Source organism: Nycticebus coucang, chromosome 6 (assembly GCF_027406575.1).
Source record: "Nycticebus coucang isolate mNycCou1 chromosome 6, mNycCou1.pri, whole genome shotgun sequence".
Classification (NCBI taxonomy): domain Eukaryota; kingdom Metazoa; phylum Chordata; class Mammalia; order Primates; family Lorisidae; genus Nycticebus; species Nycticebus coucang.
In genome coordinates, this window is record NC_069785.1 from 106,016,190 (window position 1) to 106,030,228 (window position 14,039).

The 14,039-nt window shown below is 45.7% G+C and overlaps 1 pseudogene; it reads right to left on the minus strand.

Moving 5' to 3' along the window:
• Window positions 1-14,039, minus strand: part of LOC128588826 (26S proteasome regulatory subunit 8-like) — a 184,283-nt pseudogene that overhangs the window by 816 nt on the left and 169,428 nt on the right.

Sequence of the window (14,039 nt, forward strand, 5' to 3'; positions counted from 1 at the left end):
GGCTGGCGCTCTACTCATTGAGCCACAGGCGCTGCCTGATGTCGATGTTCTTGTCTACATCTACAACAAACTTGCCCTCAGGATGTACCTTGACCAACACTTTCTTCTTATCCAAGGCTCAGACTACTTCCCCTACTTAAGAGCCCTGTTCCTACAGTAGCTGTAGCTCCTCCCACAATAGGTGAACTTTTGAATTTAATTCGTTTCTTTGAGTCTGCAGCCTCCAGAGGTCTTGGCTCTTATCATTCACAATCAGCTGGAGTTCTTTAATCTTGGACAGATACTAATTGGTGAAGTCCACTGCCTGCCTCCCCCTCTTTTAGCTCTATCTGCTCCAGCCCATCAAGTGCCATCTTCCTTCTTCAGCAGAGACCACTGGGTTCCAAGCTAAATACTACCACGTTGATTAATGTTTGCTATATATCTAGCATGGGGCCAGATGTAAGAACCCAGGCTTAAAGAGTTAAGACCTAGATAAAGACTTAAAGATCAGTGATCCTGACCCACTTATCTCACAAAGGGAAAACCAGAGGCTCAGATAGAAAAGGGCCTGGCTTATGTCACAGAAATGAGGGGAAGATGTGAGACAGGGTCTCATCTCCTGATGCCCCAGCCCTGCTCCCAGCCATCCACTCCAGCTCCATCTAGCTCCCCTACTGTTGAACTGTTGCAGCTCCACATACAGAAGGCATGAGCCTCTGCTAGAACTTTAGCTGTGTTCTAGAATTTTAAGGAGAAAGAGGCTCTGGTGAAAAGCCTGTAATATTTAGCAGCAGTGTTGAATTCTGGAGAAGAAATCTTAAATCTCCATCTATGTAGAACCCTAATGTCTTTACTAACTTCTCCATACCCCGGAGGAGGGGACAAACTGGACCCATAGGCACCAGGGCCCTGAAATAACAAAGGTTGCCTTTTATTGTGTGCTCACCACGTGCCAGGCAATTTTCAATTGTTTCTTCTCACAGCAACTCAACAAGGCAGAGACCAGCATTTATCACTTCAAACCAGGACTCAGAGGGATGGAGGAACTTGCTTAAGATCACACAGAGTCTGGGACAGAGCTGGCTGGCTCTTCCCAAACTATAAACAACAGAGAGGCATGCCAGCACATTGCTAAACAGAATGACTCAAAATACATGTTGCACAGATGCTGCCATTTATCAAAAGAAATGTTTATGGAGATCAAAGTTAAACAGCCCCAAGAGAGATTTTTAAAATTGTGTCTCTTGTACAAATACAGCAAAGGCAGGCCAAGCTGGAGACCCAGGGGATGTGCCCAGAAGGCAGGGGCTGGGTGGCTTTAGAACCCCAGCTGCGTGGGTCCCCCAGGTCACCTTATTGCCAGGCTGAGCTGTCAGTCCTGGAGAGTATAAATCAGGTGTCCTCAAACTTTTTAAACAGGGGGCCAGTTCACTGTCCCTCAGACCACTGGAGGGCTGGACTATAGTTTTAAAAAAAAAAAAAAAAACTATGAACAAATTCCTATGTGCACTGTACATATCTTATTTTGAAGTAAAAAACAAAACAGGAACAAATACAATTCATACCGCTTCATGTGGCCCGTGGGCTGCAGTTTGAGGATGCCTGGTCTAAGTGATAGCCTGGGCTTCAGATCCCTCTACTTTTTTTTTTTTCTAGAACTTATCTGAAAGGTTTTATAGCCAGGGAGGAGAGGGAAAACATGGCCCACAGGGTAGAGTAACCAACATCCAACTTTGCCTAGCACAGTCTCAGGTTTACCACTGAAAGTCCTAGGTGCTGGGAATCCCCTCGGTCCCAGACAAACTGGATGGTTGGTCTTGCTTTGATGAGGTGGCCTGTCTTCTTCCTGGTACCCTATCGGACTACGAGGGGCAAGTTGTGACATCAGCTCCTTGCCTGTCTTGGGACAGTGGCTGTCCTCTCTGGATTTCAATTTTCCCATCTTTAAGACAGGGGCATTGGCTAGGACCTCTGAGGGTGCTTCTAGTTTATACATTCTGCAGTTATGAACATACATCCTGCTAGTTGATAGCATTTTTTCATCTCCTTGCCTATGTTGCTATGACCCACCACTCAGGACAGTACTGAGAAGCCCCAATGGTTAACTGGATCCCTGCAGAAGTCTGACCCCACCCCAGGCTTACTTTTGCCATTCACAAAATACATCTTTAGGTATTGAATATTCATTCTAACCACAGCAGAAGGGCATTTAAAATGGAGCCCCACTGTACCCCCAGGGAATGAAAAATCAGCTTACAGATTCCCCTTTACTTGACATTTAATCAAAGAGTCAAGAGGCTCAGTGCCATAGTTCAGTGAGTAGGGCACCAGCCACATACACAGAGGCTGACAGGTTCGAGCCCGGCCCAGGCCTGCTAAACAACAATGAAAACTGCAACTAAAAAGTAGCCGGGCATTGTGGCGGGCACCTATATTCCCAGCTACTCGGTAGGCTGAGGCAAGAGAATCAATTAAGCCCAAGAGTTTGAGGTTGCTATTAGCTGTGATGCCACAGTACTCTACCTAGGGTGACATAGTGAAAAAAAAAAATCAAACAGTTAAGAGCAGAGAAACTTGCAGTGGAAAAGTCAAGAGTCGAGGCCACACACATTTCCATTTCAGCAAGAAATCTTCCACCATGCACTCTTAGGCCAGAGGTTGTCACCCCAGAGTCACACAGACAAGGGTAGGGAGGTCCCTGGATTCAAGAAGCTCCTGCTTGGCCCAGGAAAGGGGCCATATCCAGGAGGACCTGAACCCTGGAGCATCCGGTGGCAGATGTCTTCAGGGTCCCCATGAAGTAAAGGAGGCCTTAAACAAGTGGCTAGCTTCCATAACTTAAGATACAAAGGGGTGGGGCCTGAAACCTTTTTTAAAGCAGGTCCAACCCTCTGCCTGTGGCCAATGAGTGCTTTAAAAGATGTAGCAAAAGTGGTTTGAGAGGGAAAAGGTCAGGAAAGGGAAAGGTGCTGCAGACTCAGGATGTTGAGAATCCAAAGCCAACAGCACAGTGTGGGAGAAGCAGTGTGCAATGGGAATACAGGAAATCCCACCTGCAGGGCAGGGCCGGTGCCCTAGCAGGGGGAGCATCGACAGTGGGCTCCCTCAGGGTTGGCAGGAGGGGAACTGGCCAGAGAAGACTACAGAGGGAGCCTGGGGCCATACAGAGGCCATGGTGGATTCTGGGGTTGATTTTGCTTCTCAAACTCCATGCTTCTGAAATGGGGGACCCCCAGTCCTATGCAGAACACATGTATATTTGGAGCATCATCTTTCAAAAGTGTGAGTTACTTGAGGATGGGGGGAGGTCATTGTCTTTATTATAAAACAAACATGGAGATAGTAGGGAGTAGACAACTAACAGGATAAATTAAACTCAAGATTGTAAGGAACACTTCAATCACAACTGAATGCAGAGCCCTTTAGTGTAGTTCAGTGCAGATGTTTGGGGGAGCATTTCCAGGCAGAGGATGAGAAGGATACCTGAGAAGGGTGAGGTCTAGAAGGGTGAGCTCTTCTCAAGGAGGCCGCAAGGATACACCTGCAGGGTCCTCTCCATGGTGACTCAGTTCTTGGGAATTTGTAGACTTAACTTCCTAGAACTTGGAAATTTCCACTTCTGTGAAATTCTATAGTTCTGTGGGGGCTGAAACAGCATCTTCCACTTGATTCAAACTGGCCAATGAAAACAGTACCTATGGGTTGGAACTTTTAGACTGGAGATAAAAAGGGAAAGACCAAGCCAGTCGGGGAGCACGGCCATTTGGAATTCTTCTATGCCATAAGCTCCCGGCTGGTGAATAAAGCCCTTCCTCTTATAAACATGGTGTTTGAGTACTCTTTCTCTCTGTTGGGCCTCATCTTCCGGCAACAAGAGGACCCAGAGAAGGGTTTAAGCCTTTTCTTTAAGTGGCAAGATCAGTTTCACAGTTCGTGGCCCAGAGGAGAGTGTCTGAGGAGGGTAGGAAGGCCTGGAGAAAAGGGGCTCTGTGAGCTGAACCTTGATGGAGGCTGGGATTTCAGCAGGAAATGGTGGGGTTAGGAGAGAATCCCAAGTAAGGGCACAGCATGAGAGGTGGGAAAGGCCAAGTGCTGCTGTGAGTAATGTGGGAGGTGGAGCTCCGGAGATTGCTGCCACGCAGCAGCTGAAGCTGGAAGGGCAGTGTGTAACAGTGAGAAGTTAGAATCTAATTGCCAAGTGTTGGGTGCAGGGGAGGCCTACAAGTTGCTTCCTTTTTATACAAGATGTAAAGGCCATGCCACCCATCCCAAGAACATATCAGCTGCATGCCATGTGTTTTGACAAATAGTTATGACCTTGAACTTTAGACCAGACTGCTTGGGATTAAATCTCAGCTCTTCCAGTTAGCTACAGTGGAACCTTGCACAATTTATTTACTCAATCACTGCCTGCCTCTTTTTTTTCTAATATCTAGCATAGGCCTGACTCATGCAAAACTCAGTAAATGTTACCAATTAATGTTTTCGTTACTATTCAATTTTGAATGTTTTCTACTTTCCATTATGATTCTTTTTTGCATTATTTAGAAGCTTTTTTCAAACATTTGTTTCACTGTTTTCTAGTTTTGTTGTTATTATTATTGACTTACCATTTAATTGGATTGTGATTGGAGATTTAAAGTCTCTACAATAAAGGTTTGTTAGTTTTTGTTGAGAGTCATTTATGGCTAGTTCATGGCCAATTTGTTAAAAGTTTTCTGTGAATACTTGGAAAGAATGTATATTCTCTAACTGTTGTGTGCAAGATTTCGTACTTATCCATTTGATTAAGTATATTGTGTATCAATGAACTCTTCTATATTCTAAATTTATTTTATTTATTGTATTTTTTGTTTGGACACAGAGTCTCACCTTGCCACCCTTGGTGGAATGCCATAACATCATAGCTCACTTAAGTGATTCTCTTGCCTCAGTCACCCAAGTAGCTGGGACTACAGGCACCTGCCAAAAAGCCTGGCTATTTTTTGGTGATAGTTGTCATTGTTTTTCAGCAGGCTCAGTAGGGTTCAAACCTGCTAGCCCTGGTGTATGTGGCTGGTGCCCTAGCTGCTGAGCTACAGGCGCCCAGCGATTGCAGCCTCTTTTCATGTCACATCCAGCACTCTCAGAGTCAGAATACCATTGAATCAGTGCTGCTCAGGGTCTGGAGAGGACACGCAGCAGGCAGGTCTTGACGAGAAAAGCTCAAAAATCTTCAGCCATCAAGGGCTGTCTCTGAGCTTGATGTTCTTCCACTCTAGGTTTCCAAAAATGGCCCAGACCCCTCTTCCCTGCAGCTCTCTTATAAAAATAAATGGGAAAAAGTGCCTGGCATGGTGGCTCACACCTATAATCCTAGCACTCTGGGAGGTCAAGGCAGGTTGAGTGCCTGAGCTCAGGAGTTTGAGACCAGCCTGAGCAAGAGCAAGGCTCTTGAGATAGATCTCTAAAAAATAGCTTGAAGTTTCCTCTGCAAGTTCCTATTTATAAACACTTCAGCGTGTTTTCACAGTGCAATCTATACCAGAGAATAGTTGTATTCATCGCACAGGTAACACTCTGAACACTCGTGTGAGGTAACACTCTGAACACTCGTGTGAGGGAACATAAACAGGAGCCCATAACCACGGTAAGCCAGCGTGCCAACAGCCATGCAACTAGGTGCATGAACTCCGTGAGACTTGAAGTTTGTCCCCTGCTCCAGCATATAACTTGCAGTATGTTTTGCACATATCCTCCTTGCCCCTTTCTGCCAGTGTGTGTCCAGGCAGCACTCTTCTACCAAAGCACCCGAGTCCTCATCTCTCCTTTCTACCAGCATGTATCCAGAGAGCATTCCTCCACTACTGCACCCTTTCTGATAGTGTGCATCCACACAGCACTGCTCTCCCAGGACACCTGAGTCTTCACCTCCCCTCTCTGCAGTGTGCATTCAGACAGCACACCACTGCCACTGCACCTGACTCTTCACATCTCCTTCGTGCCAGTGTGCATCCAGTCAGCTTGCCTATACCATGGCACTCGACTCCTCATTCTTCTTTCTACTAGTGTTCATCCAGCCAGCTTGCCTCTCCCAGAGCACTGGAGTCCTCACCACTCCTGTGTGCATCCAGAGGGGCTCCTTCCCCACAACACCTAAATCCTCACATCTCCTATCTGCTAGTGTGCTTACAGACAGCACACCTCTCCCAAAGGACCTGAGTCCTCACCTCTTCTTTCCACTGGTGTACAACCAGACAGCACTCGTCTCCCATGGGACCCGAGTCCTCACCTGTCCTTTCTGGTATGAGCATCCAGACAGCAGTCCTCTCCCAGAGAATCCGAGTTCACACCTCTGCTCAGCACACCACTCCCACTGTACCTGACCCCTCACATCTCCTTACACTTTGAAACACGTGGGTGTGTTTATAAAGAAAGTGCCTATGGGGAGGAGACAAGATGGCTGACTGAAGCCAGCTTTCCACAGAGGATCCCATTCAGAAGGAGAGTTAAAGGACAAAAATTCAGCAAGTAACCTGGTGGATTTGAGCTGCACTAAGAGAGAAGGTTGTAGAACGCACGTCAGCCCTGCTGAGGTGAGCTGTGACCACAAGGATACAAACAAAAGGTACAAAATCCATCACCAAGCGGACAGGAGTCCCCTCCCCCATGAGAACGGCTCAGAGTGCCCCACAAACAACCGGGCAGAGTTCAAAGTTCCTCCCACTACACTCCATGGGAGAGACCCTCTAAAAACTGGACCTACCTCCCCTACTGGGGTGCCACGGCATCCTCCTGCCAGGCATAAAACTGTATAAACTGTATATGGTCTCTACCTGGAATTCTGAGCTCCCAGCGCTCTCCTTCACTCACACTGGGGTCTGGAGGCCAGTCCTGGTCGGTCGGCAGAGAGGGGACTGCACCAGAGTGGCAGTTCCCTGGGGCACAGTGCGACAGCCATCTTTTGGTGATAATACGGCCAGGCATAAAACTGTGTAAAGCTGTGTGTGTTCTCTGCCTGCAACCCCAGGCTTCCAGCGCTCCCCGTGCTCCCCTCTGCTCTCGCTCCAAGGTCTGGAGGCCTGTCCCCCAGGGGTCCAGACTCTTGGGCGATTGCTGGAGGGGTGTAGACAGTGCTGGGCTGCAGTCTGTCGGTGCAGACTCTGGGGTACGGAGCGGAGACAGGACAATTGGCCGGAGGGGAGCTACACCGGAGCAACGGTTGCCTGAGCCAAAGGCAGCAGCCCTCTTTGGCTAGCAATACGGCTCACTACAGAATACTCTGAAGCCACATCCCCTGTCTCCCTGGGAAACCAGAGACTCTGAGTTTGCCTGAGGAAACATAAACTTGCAAACCAAGGAAACTCCTAGGGCGGGGCTGACCCAGAGGTCCGCTTTACTAAACCTAAGACGCACCTGGCCCTCAGGGGATTGTCAGCCTATAGACAATACAAGAGCAAAGACAAGCTGATTTGAAACTCAATTCAGCTTCTCTTCTGCAGGGGAACCACAGAGTTGTTCTGTTCTGTTCTGTCAGTAACATTAATCAGGGGTGAGACTGGACCTGAGTGAAAACCCCTCAACCTTCATCTAGCACCCGAGGTGGTCAGGCCTCACCTCCTCCTGCTGGAGAGAGGCAGAGCGCAGCGGCCTGGCAGACTTCCTTGTGATTCAGGCAGGTACAAACTCCTGGAGTACCGATTCACTACAGGCAACTGGGTCAGCCAACTGCAGGGCTATCAGTGACTGGGTGTAAAGTGGTGCAAGGTGGGGAAGGAGGCATCAACCTTCCCAGACTGATTTTTAGGCTGGGTGGCTTCTCCTGACTCCACGCAGCACTGGAGCAAGCCACACCAGAGTAGTCACCAGACCCCTGTGATCCAGTTCCCAGAGACCTCTTAAACTCTCTCACCCGAGACAGGTGCAGACTGAGACAATTGATTTGGACATTTTTGAACTGAACCAATCACCTGAGGACAAATCAGGTGGTGCCCTAGGTGCACGGTGGTAGGAAGGTTTGATTTTTCTTTTCCAATTGTTTGCCGGTGGGGGGCGGGGTGACTTAATTGCTGACATTTCTCCACAGCTGAGACTTCAATCCAAAGTATCTGTTTCACTAGGGTGGAACAGAAACCAGCTGAAAACAAGGCAGAACCATTTAGCCCCACCACACCAAACAGGGCCCCAGTTTCTCAGGCCACAACACTGTACGGGCCCTCGACAAAGCCCCAGCAGAAAAAATCAGAGGGAGTAAAACAACCATGGGGTGGAATCAGTGGAAAAACTCTGGTAACATGAACAACCAGAATAGATTAACACCCCCAAGGAAAGATATGGCAGATGCAATTGAAGATCCCATTCATAAACAACTGGCTGAGATGTCAGAAATAGAATTCAGAATTTGGATTGCAGACAAGATTAACAAAGTGGAATTAGGAATTCGAGGAGAAATTCAAAAGTTGTCTCAAGAATTGAACGAATTTAAAGACAAAACCACCAAAGACTTAGACACACTGAAGCAAGAATTTGCAGCCCTCAAAGATACGAAAAATACAGTAGAATCCCTCAGTAACAGAACGGAGCAAGCAGAAGAAAGGATTTCTGACATCGAAGATAAAGCCTTTGAACGCTCCCAAACTCTCAAAGAGGAAAGAAATGGACAGCAAAAATGGATCACTCACTCAGAGAGCTCTGGGATAATTCGAAGAAGGCAAATATCTGAATCATAGGAGTTCCAGAAAAAGATGAAGTGGCCTCGCTGGGCACAGAGGCCCTTCTGCATGAAATTATGAAAGAGAATTTTCCAGACATGCCTAGAGATTCTGAAATTCAGATAGCGGACAGCTTCAGAACCCCACTACGACTCAACCCCAATAAGACATCCCCCAGGCATATCATAATTAACTTCACTAAAGTTAATATGAAGGAGAAAAATCCTCAAAGCTGCCAGGAGAAAGAAAACCATTACCTTCAAAGGCAAGAATATTAGAATGACTGCAGATCTCTCTGCTGAAAATTTTCAAGCCAGAAGAGGGTGGTCACTGACTTTTAATCTCCTAAAGCAAAATAACTTTCAACCCCGGATCTTGTATCCAGCTAAATTGAGTTTCATTTATGATGGAGAAATTAAATACTTTAATGACATTCATATGTTGAAGAAATGTGCCATAACCAAACCAGCTCTTCAGGATATTCTCAGACCTATCCTCCATAATGACCAACCCAATCCTATACCACAAAAGTAAACTCACTCAGAAACTTCGGATCAAACTCCAATTTCCACACTGGCGAAAGGATTAAAAATGGCCACTGGACTTTTGAAAAACTTGATACCCAAAACTTCACCAGACTTATCAATATTCTCCATTAATGTAAACGGCTTAAACTGTCCTCTAAAGAGGCATAGGTTAGCTGACTGGATACAAAAACTCAGGCCAGATATCTTAACCTAAAAGACACATCTTAACCTAAAAGACAAATACAGACTCAGGGTGAAAGGATGGTCGTCCATATTTCAAGCAAATGGTAATCAGAAAAAAGCAGGTGATGCAATTTTATTTGCAGATACAATAGGCTTTAAACCAACAAAAGTAAGGAAGGACAAGAACAGTCACTTCATGTTTGTTAAGGGTAATACTCGCTATGATGAGATCTCAATTATTAATATCTATGCACCCAACCAGAATGCACCTCAATTTATAAGAGAAACTGTAACAGACATGAGCAACTTGATTTCCTCCAGCTCCATAATTGTTGGAGGTTTCAACACTCCTTTGGCAGTGTTGGATCGATCCTCCAACAAGAAGCTGAGCAAAGAAATCTTAGGTTTAAATCTAACCATCCAACATTTGGATTTAGCAGACATCTACAGAACATTTCATCCCAACAAAACTGAATACACATACTTCTCGTCAGCCCATGGAACTTACTCCGAAATCGATCACATCCTCGGTCACAAGTCTAACCTCAGTAAATTTAAAGGAATAGAAATTATTCCATGCATCTTCTTGGACCACCATGGAATAAAATGTGAGCTGAGTAACAACAGGAATCTGCATACTCATATAAAAACCTTATGCTTAAGTTAAATAACCTTATGCTGAATGATAGCTGGGTCAGAGATGAGATTAATAAAGAAATCGCCAATTTTTTGGAACAAAACAACAATGAAGACACGAACTATCAGAACCTCTGGGACACTGCAAAGGCAGTTCTAAGAGGGAAATTTATAGCACTGCAAGCCTTCCTCAAGAGAACGGAAAGAGAGGAAGTTAACAACTTAATGGGACATCTCAAGCAACTGGAAAAGGAAGAATATTCCAACCCCAAACCCAGTAGAAGAAAAGAAATAACCAAAATTAGAGCAGAATGAAATGAAATTGAAAACAAAAGAATAATACAACAGATCAATAAATCAAAAGGCTGGTTTTTCGAAAAGGTCAATAAAATAGATAAACCTTTGGCCAACCTAATCAGGAAAAAAAGAGTAAAATCTCTAATCTCATCAATCAGAAACAACAAAGATGAAATAACAACAGACTCCTCAGAAATCCAAAAAATCCTTAATGAATATTACAAGAAAATTTATTCTCAGAAATATGAAAATATGAAGGAAATTGACCAATACTTGGAAGCACGTCACCTTCCAAGACTTAGCCAGAATCAAGTGGAAATGTTGAACAGGCCCATATCAAGTTCGGAAATAGAATCAACCATACAAAACCTCCCTAAAAAGAAAAGCCCAGGACCAGATGGTTTCACGTCTGAATTCTACCAAACCTTTAAAGAGGAATTAGTACCTATATTACTCAACCTGTTCCAAAAGGTAGAAAAAGAAGGAAGACTACCCAACACGTTCTATGAAGCAAACATCACCCTGATCCCCAAACCAGGGAAAGACCCAACAAGAAAAGAAAATTATAGACCAATATCACTAATGAATATAGATGCAAAAATATTCAACAAGATCCTAACAAACAGAATCCAGCAACACATCAAACAAATTATCCATCATGACCAAGTTGGTTTTATCCCAGGATCTCAAGGCTGGTTCAATATATGTAAATCTATAAATGTAATCCAACACATAAACAAATTAAAAAACAAAGACCATATGATTCTCTCAATTGATACAGAAAAAGCTTTTGATAATATCCAGCATCCCTTCATAATCAGAACACTTAAGAAAATCGGTATAGAAGGGACATTTCTTAAACTGATAGAGACCATCTACAGCAAACCCACAGCCAATATCATATTGAATGGAGTTAAATTGGAATCTTTTCCACTCAGATCAGGAACCAGACAAGGCTGCCCATTGTCTTCATTGCTTTTTAACATTGTATTGGAAGTTTTAGCCACTGCCATTAGGGAAGAAAAGGCGATCAAGGGTATCCATATAGGGTCAGAAGAGATCAAACTTTCGCCCTTCGCAGATGATATGAGAGTACATCTGGAAAACACTAGGGACTCTACTACAAAACTCTTAGAAGTGATCAGCAATACAGCAGTGTCTCAGGTTACAAAATCAACATTCATAAATCTGTAGCCTTTATATTTACCAACAATAGTCAAGTTGAAAAAACAATTAAGGACTCTATCCCATTCACAGTAGTGCCAAAGAAGATGAAATATTTGGGAATTTATCTAACAAAGGATGTCTGCTAGTGTCAATCCAGGGAGTTATCATGCCAGGGTGATCCGAGTCTTCACCAAAAGGTTTCTGTTACTGTAAATCCAGGGAGTCATTCTGCCAGGGTGATCCGATTTCTCACCTTTCTGCTAGTTTAATTCCAGGGAGTAATCCTCTCCAGTGTGATCCGAGTCCTCAATTCGCTCCCTGCTATTGTGCATCCAGGAAGTAATCCTCACAGGGCGATCCGAGTCCTCAGAGTCTCACCTTTCTCCCAGTGTACTTGTAGCGAGTAATCCTCTGCAGGGTGATCCCCGTCCTCAATTCCCTTTCTGCAATTGTAAATCTAGTGAGTAATCGAGCCAGGGTGATCCGAGTCTTCACCACACCTGTCTGGTAGTGTCAATCCAAAGAGGTATCATGCCAGGGTGATCCGAGTCCTCACCAAAAGGTTTCGGTTAGTGTAAATCCAGGCAATCATTCTGCCAAGGTGATGTGATTTCTCACCTTTCTGCTAGTTTAACTCCAGGGAGTAATCCTCTCCAGTGTGATCCGAGTCCTCAATTCGCTCCCTGCTTTTGTGTATCCAGGAAGTAATCCTCACAGGGCGATCCGAGTCCTCAGAGTCTCACCTTTCTCCCACTGTACTTGCAGCGAGTAATCCTCTGCAGGGTGATCCCCATCCTCACTTCCCTTTCTGCAATTGTAAATCTAGTGAGTAATCCAGCCAGGGTGATCCGAGTCTTCACCACACCTGTCTGCTAATGTCAATCCAGGGAGTTATCATGCCAGGGTGATCCGAGTCCTCACCAAAAGGTTTCTGTTAGTGTAAATCCAGGGAGTCATTCTGCCATGGAGATCCGATTTCTCACCTTTCTGCTAGTTTAACTCCAGGGAGTAATCCTCTGCAGGGTGATCCGAGTCCTCAATTCGCTCCCTGCTTTTGTGTATCCGGGAAGTAATCCTCACAGGGTGATCCGAGACCTCACCTCACTTTTCTCCCAGTGTACTACCGGCGAGTAATCCTCTGCAGTGTGATCCCAGTCCTCACACTGCCTTTTGCTTTGGACATCCAGACAGCACTCCTTCACAGAACAAGTTTGACCTCGCTCCCTGCTTTTGTGTATCCAGGAAGTAATCCTCACAGGGCGATCCCAGTCCTCAGAGTCTCACCTTTCTCCCAGTGTACTTGCAGCGAGTAATCCTCTGCAGGGTGATCCCCGTCCTCACTTCCCTTTCTGCAATTGTAAATCTAGTGAGTAATCCAGCCAGGGTGATCCGAGTCCTCAACTCACCTGTCTCCCAGTGTACTACCGGCGAGTAATACTCTGCAGTGTTATCCCAGTCCTCACCGGCCTTTTACTTTGGGCATCCAGACAGCACTCCTTCACAGAACAAGTTTGACCTCGGGTTTTGTAAGGAAGGAGTGTTTTATTCCTTGAATCTGACAGAAAGGATTAATGCAGACTCGGGTGCGTCCGGAGCGGAGTGCGGTCTTTATGGGCACTATCTGAACGCTCAGGTGAGGAGTCGGGTGCTCTCACAGAGGCATGTCATGCGATTGAACACTGCTCGAAATCAAGGTGAGAACTCAGGTGCTCTGTGAAAGGATTGCTGTCTGCGTGCCCACTAGCAGAAATGAGTCCTGAGGACACTTGGCGTGAGCTGAAAAATGGTTGCACATTAGGTCGAACGAGAGTTGAGGACCTAGGAAGTCGAAGACAGGAGTCCTGTTTGGCATGCGAGGCGAAGGGAGAGGTGAAGACTGAGTTTGTCAATGGCCATTCCAGCGTGTGCATGGTGTCAGTGAGATAAGCAGTGCGCCACCCCTCCACCTTATAACCGGCAGTTATCCTACTGGTAGACAAAAAGCACTTTCTTCTCTTAGGTCATGCCATTGAGAGCTACCCATCAATGCCGTTTTAAATATTTCACAATACCTTGCTGCCCATACGGTTCATAGGCACTTTCTCTATAAACACGTCAGCGTGTTTCAAAGTGCAATCTATTCCAAAGAATACTGGTACTGATCGCACATATTACTCTCTGAGAATTCCTGCGGAGGCAAGATTAATACATGTCTATCCCTGACTAATTTCAGTTAATGTGCCAACTGCCTCTGCACGACGTGCCCGATGTCAGTGAGAACAGGAGTTGAGTCCCGCTCCAGCATATAAGCTGCAGCATGCTTCTTGGAGGGAATTGGTTTCTTATATTCAAGGACACTGACAGAGATACGCGGGAAAGACGTTTTCCAAATTCCACATCACCCTGCATCACAGAACCGGGTTTCCACAGTGCAACCTCTACCAGGGAATACGTGACTAGTCCATACGTGTATCTCAACAGTCCTTCTGAGGAAACATGAATGCACAGGTGCTCCGAAACCGGTCTCCCTCTGCCTTGCCCCCAAGTGCACGACTTCAGTGACAGTAAAATTTTGCTC